This window comes from Tenrec ecaudatus, chromosome 15, assembly GCF_050624435.1.
Source record: "Tenrec ecaudatus isolate mTenEca1 chromosome 15, mTenEca1.hap1, whole genome shotgun sequence".
Classification (NCBI taxonomy): Eukaryota; Metazoa; Chordata; class Mammalia; order Afrosoricida; family Tenrecidae; genus Tenrec; species Tenrec ecaudatus.
The window spans coordinates 81,682,189-81,689,340 of NC_134544.1; positions in this window are offsets into that span (position 1 = coordinate 81,682,189).

Sequence of the window (7,152 nt, forward strand, 5' to 3'; positions counted from 1 at the left end):
ATCAACCATACTAAATCAAGAGAGCTTTTGCTTATGGATCAGAACTTTTGAAAGCAAGAAGGAATAGGAAAGAAGGAGGACTAATATAAAAACACAAGGAGGGCTGAAGTGGGAAGAATGCTGGTATGTCTTGAGAATTGCAATCAATGTATGAATTCAATGGAATACAATTTACTCTGTAAAGTTTGAAATCATAAAAAAGTTTTTTTTAAAAATGAAGAGCCCGTGTCTCATTAATGCTTTCTTGTAGGATAGTTATCATGTAGCTGTAATGAGTGTGGGTAACAAACTTTTACCTTTGTTTCTAAGTTTTCTTGACATAAATCTACAAAATTTAAAAGCCTTCAATTCAGTCAAGATGGGAAACTCTCCACAGGTAGTTATGTGACATCACATACCAGTGATCTCACGCAGAAGGAAAGCTCTGGCTATATAGTGACTTTGCAAATACCCTCCTTGGTTTCCCTCAGTGTGTCAGTCAACTACATTAGGATTTTAACCACTAAGTCCACTGCACTTGGAAAAAGTTTCAGAAAGGGCACAAGCTCAAGGAAGTATAATCTACAGATATAGGCATTTTTATAGATTTTGATATTGAGATATATGCCACAGTAAAATACTGGTAAAAAAAATCTGGCTCAAAGACAGTAAAGATGTTCCACAGGGTTTAGGCTGCATTCTTTACAGAGGAAAGGGGAAGTATTTAAATCAGGCTATTCGGAGGGCTTGCTCTACCTTAACTTTACACATACTTTACAGCCACTGTAGTCAAAACAGAGAGGTACTGGCATAATGACAGATATTCAGAACAATGGAAAAGAGCCAAAAACCCAGAAGTAAAAACATCAGCATACAAGCAACTGATCTTTGATAAGGTCCCAAAAAATATTAAATGGGAAGCAGATGCCATCTTTAATAAATGGTACCAGAAAAAATGGATATCTACCTGCAGAAAAATGAAGCAAGACCCTTACCTCACTTTGTACTTCTTTTTCTTTTGAATTCATTTTGTTGAGAATTTGTTAATAATTATTTGTTTCCTAACAACAGTATTGGCATAGACAATATTTTCTAGGGTGTTCTAAGAGGAAATTATCGCACAATGTGCACTAGTGAGTATTCATTAGAATGAAAAAATTCAAGATATATCTGAGGATGTAGACAAAATTTGAGACAACATGATCATTTTTTAACTATTAAATATTTCTAAGTTTGACAACAAATGGCAGTAGGTTGTATCTAAATTGTAAACTGAGGTCTGAGCAATACATAGTGCTCTGAAATCTGCCTGGTGAACGATAGACAAACCCCATTCCAATGAAAAGAAGGCATGGTCAGATGCATGAAGGTTCCCTAGAGTCCATGCACGGTGGTCCCTGAAGAAGTGCTGACAAGGTGGGGAAACCACAGCTTCTGAGAGGAAAGCCTCACTGCCTTCATTCCCTTGTCTCTGCTGAAACTGAGTTTGTGTTTGTGCTCACACTGACTTCCCATCACTGGGTATCTTGCACAGTAATACATGGCTGTGCCCTCAGGATTCACAGAGCTCAGTTTTAAATAAACATGGTTCTGGGTGGTGTCCCTGGTGATGGTGACTCAGTACTGGAGATCTGGATTATACTTTGTGCCCCCATTCTCCCATATCCCAATCCACTCCAGACCCTTTCCTGGAACCTGGTGGACCTAGGTCACATGATAGCAGGTTAAAGAGAATCTAGAGACAGCACAAGTGAGAGATAGGGTCTGTGAGGGCCTTGCTAGTCCAGGGCCTGACTCTTGTAGCTGCACCTGGGCCTGTACAGCTGGGGATAGAGAGAAACACAGTGAGTCATGTGCTCGAATGCTGCACTCCCAGACTTCATGTCTGACTCCCTGAACCACTCACCTCCCGGAGTTGCCAGGAAGAGGAAAACCCACACATGCTTCATGTTCATGTGGATAAGATTCGTGACACCCAGAAAATGCTCTCCGGGTGAGAAGGAATATAAATTTTAAGTCCATGCGTGCTGTGGTTTCCTTTGGGTTCGTGTCAGGCATTTGCGTGTGGGAGGTGCATGGTATGTAAAGGTGGAAAGGGCTGAATGGGGCCCCTGCCTCTGGGACTCACACTAGAAAAGCAATGCTGGTGGAGTCCTTGGGAGAACACAGCCCTCTCTCTGAGGTCTTCACTCTACCAATCATGCGGACAGCTGTGCAGATGTTAAGTTTAATGTAGCTTTACATCCATTACCATCAGAAGTACACAGATGATCTGGTGAAATTAAATACGATCTCTATCCTTACCATGCAATGGAATCAAGACTAGGCCTACCTGAATCGTTTCATACCTCTGACCATGTAGGGAATCAAGTATATGTCATCCCTAAAACTCTTTGTCCCCATAACATTTCAGAATATTTGGGAAGGGGTAAAAGATACTTTGTCATATTATGTTTTTAATATTGGAATAAAAAGGTTTCCTAACAACAAGGTTATTTGTGGGGTTACAGGAACCCACAGAAATCATAAGAAGGTCATTTTTCTTCCCATGGCTTAGTACCCTATGTGGGTGATGGGTATTCTGAGCCCCCTGCTGACAGCAACCCATCACATACAGGAGAGGTGTTTCCTGGGCTTACACTGCCTTCCAACTTCTGCGGGCCACACAGTAACATTTTCTCTGGTCATAAGCATTCAGACTGTTGGTCAGGAGTGTGACCTGGAGTTGTCTCTGCAGATTTCCAAACATGGCAGTGGAGCTACCATAGAGGTCAGCACAGCAGTTCTAACTGCAGTCTTTATCCAGGCTCCTGTGGGTTCTTAGCACCCCTGCAAGTCAACTTTCTCCCTGAGGTTATTTTTTATCTCTGGTCCCTCAGTGTGAAAAGCTTTAGAGGTAGAGAGTGCTACAAGTTGCAAACACTGAGTTGGATATAGTGAAAGGAAGTATGATATACAGACATAGCTATAAAGATTTTGATATTGAGATATGTGCCACAATAAAGTACTGGTATAAAAAATCTGGCTCAAAGACAAAGTTATTCGACAGGGTTTAGGCTGCATTCCTTACAGAGGAATGGGTAAGTATTTAAATCAGGCTTCTATTCAAAATAATTGAAACAGGAACTTTTAGTTAATTATTCGATATTAAGAGGAAAGTTTCTAGCCAGAATTATTTTGGGGGTGGTTTTCTGTTATGTTTGATGGGAAATTTTGCAGATGTTGGTAATTGTTGAAAACAATAATCTAATGCCACTGAACTACACCTGAGAAGAATGTTGCAAATAGTATTGTGTTGCATGTTTCATGAGAAAAATATGTTCCAATGTATGACAGAAAATTTTGCACACATAGCTGGAAACTGATGGAAATCCTTGCCAGTACAACATATCAAATACTGTTTAAAATATTGAACAGGAAAAGGGATTATGATATAAGCCAGTAACTGAATTTACCAAAAAAATTCATAATGAAATAGTCTATGTTTATCATTTTATTTTATTGTTCATTTTTGCCCAAACCAGTTTATAGTTAGCTGTGGTAGTCATATAATCATTTGTCAATTTGACAGGATTAAGAGTGAAGGGGTAGAGTCTAGCCAGTCACTCAGATCATAGCCAGTGTGGCCTCTGTGTTGACATGGCCTTCTCCTGAGGATTCTGGGAACTCCTTTATTCCTCCTTGGATGTAGGAGTCTCTCTGTCTCTGTCTCTCTCTGTTCACTCCCTGGGAGACATTGCAGCTGACAAGACACATGCAACTATGCTAGTGCCCTGAGCTGGAGAAACCATGCCATGCTGGACCCATGCCAGCGCTGAGATGCTTACAATGCAACCGGATCCGGAAGACTTCCCACCCACTGGCCTGTGCTCTTCTTACGTTTGGCATCATTGCATGTGTTTTGTGAGTCTGAAGAAGACTTTAAAAATAGCTATCGGGCATATGGTCTAAGATTGGACTTAAGGACTTGATCTGGACTTGTCTGGGATGTTTTCTCAATATTTGATTGCTCTTGTATATAAAGCTACTTCTCAATGACACAAGTGTCTATGAATTTGTTTCTCTAGTCTACCCAGAGTAACACAGATACCATATCATAACACAGTTCAATCACATCAAGCAGTATTTTATTATTGCTACCACAATCAGTATGAAAACATCCTCTTCTTTCTTGAACTCTTTAATATCGGCTCCCTTTTACCCCACCCACTGCCCCACTGTACCTCCAAGAAACCCTTGTTTGTCTTGCTGCCTCTATACATTTATCAATTCTGGGTTTGTACTGTTAAACAGAAAAACACATAACAAAACTCAAGAGTATTACCCCCAGTTGCAAAATACATCTGAGATGAACCCGAATAGGAATTGGGAGTTGAGGAAGAAGGCAGTCCGAATTTAGTCCTCTGTCCTTCCCTGGAGTCCAGGACTGAGCCAGATGTGTTTCGGATCAATTATGTCAGTCTGGCTACTGGGGTGTGGTGACCTTGCTGGATAACTGCCTTTCCAGGGCTTCTGTGTTCAAAAATACTCTTTAGGTCCTATAGCCTGCCCTTTCTACCTTTGGCTTATCACATGCTAACATCCCCAAACTGATTGTTAAACATATTACAAGAAAAACACAAGACACCGAGAAAACGAACTCCCTGCCTTCCAGTAGATTCTGCCTCATAGCACAGCCCTATTTTGTCATCTTTGCCGGTGAGGAGGGAACACTGTTCTTTTAGCAGCACAAGCGAGGGATGCTTACAAACCACCATCCCTGCACTGGCCGCAGAGTGAGACCGCTGGCTGTGGGGAGTGGGAACCACTCCTGATGATGAGCCGGCTCCATCTCTGTGTGTGCAAAGTTCTGTTGCATGCAATGTCTGTGGGTAAACTGCTTTTGTTGGCGACCACAGACAATGGTTTAACAGAATTATGCTGTTAAGTTGACCTTACACTACAATAGAGGGGAATACTGTTGGAAGGAAGAATAAGGCTATTTTTATAAATCTACCTTTAAATTGAAGCACAGCAAGTGAAAAAATATGCTTAAAAGGAAAACCAAGTGTTTGATCGCCCCTGTGAACAACTTGCTGCTGTGGGATCGCCAAATTTGTGGGTGGTAGCTGGGTTGGGAGACCGGGATATAATACCGGGCGTCCTTTAAATTGGTTTACCCACAGAGAGCACAGCTGTGCTCTCAATCATGCCGTCCCAGTTCACAGCACCTTCCTGTGTTTTGCTTCCCTTACAGGTTCTGTGGCAACTCCCGACCGAACAGTTGATACTTCAGGAGCATCCCACAGAAGCCTGCAGAGACAACTGGAGGCTTGATGCTGAACCACAAGGTCCGCAGAGGGAGGAGAGCTCCCACTGGTGATAATCCCTAGCTATGCCCAGCTCCCTCCTGCAGATGATTAGACCAGGCCACGTGGAGAGTCTCAGCACTCGGGAAACAGGAGTGCTTGGAATCTTCCAGGAGCGGGGCTAGGTGTCGGTGGAGGTGTTTCTATTTTGATTTGAGAAAGGAATCACAAAGCTCCTCACCCTGCTAGTAGAAATGGGACCTGGCATTTCCAGGTTTCCCGGCAGTTTTCCTGCACAGGACTGGTACCTTTCAGAACTGGTGCCCAGACTCTAGCCTGATCCACTTCTGAATGTACACTCCTCTTCCTTGGGCCATCCACTGTACTAGAAAACTTACACCCCAGGACCACGCATAAACAGCGGATAATTCTGAGCTGTACAGGAAACCACTGTTATAAGCACAATAAAAGTTCACTCTTCTAAGAATAATTCACAGAGTCCATAAGGGACTCTAGTGGATTGATTATACTCCTCCCTTGCCCCAAACCACAATAACCTCTGTAAATGCAGACCGGTATCTCTCATGAATATAGATGCTAAAATCCTCAACAAAGTCCTGGCCAATGGAATCCAACAGCATATAAACTTTTTTTTAAAGACCAATATTCTCAGGCCAATGAATCAGGACAGAAAATCAACAATAAAAATATCCACATACAATTGATTTTTACAACAACCCAAAAGACATTAAATAGGAAGCAGGTGCCTCCTCAATAAATGGTGCTGGAAAATCTGGATATCCACCTGCAGAAGAATTTGGATATCCACCTGGATATCTTATTCCATGCATGAAAATAAACTCGAGGTGGATTAAAGACCTATATGTAAAATCCTGAGCTAGCAGGATCATTAGTGAGAAAATTAGGACATTGCTAGGAGGCCTAGTTCAGGGAATACATGGGCTGGCAGAATTAACAAAAGAAACATACTTCATAGAAGGTAAAATAGATCAATGGGACCTATGAAAAAGAAAACACTTGTGTAAATCAAAAGTTTATTTAATAAAAGAGTAAAAAGAGAGCCCACAGACTGGAATATGATATTTTCCATCTAATGACACATCAGATAAAAGACTAATTACTAAGATCCACAGAATGTTACAAGCTTATAGCAAGGAAAAAACAAACTTTTGATAAGATGGGCAAAAGACCTGAACAGACAATTCACACAAGATGACAGTTAAATGGCTAATAAACACATGTGGAAATGTTCCAGGTCTTTAGTCATCCAGGAACTGGAAATCAAAACAACAATGTGATACCAACTAAAGCCCAGTACTGTATCCCAATTTCAAAACAAAACATAACTGAGAACAATAAAGGGTGGAGAGGGCCTGGTGGGATAGGGACTCTTGTACACTGCTAGTAGGCATGTAAATATGTACAGCCACTGTGGAAGGAGATATGGCGATACATAAAACAGATGGAAATTGAACTACCATATGACCCACCAATACCATCACTGGGCATATACCCCAAAGAAATAAGAAAGAGATGACGAACAGACATGTGTTCCCCCATGATCATTGCAGCACAGTTCACAATAGCACGAAGCTGGAAACAAATTCCCATCAAGAGAAGAGTAGATACATTTTTTTTAAAACACTCTGATACATACACACAAATAAATAGAATCCCTAAAAAGCAGCAATGAAACACCTCAAGTCGTGGTGGAATCTGGAAGACATGCTGAGTGAAGTTAGTCAAGCACAAAAGGACAAATGCTATCTAAGTCCGCTGCACTTGGAAAAGGTAGCAGAATGGGCACAAGCTCAAGTTTACTGGCCATCAGGTCTTCTGGCTGGGAACTAGATCACCTGGGAAA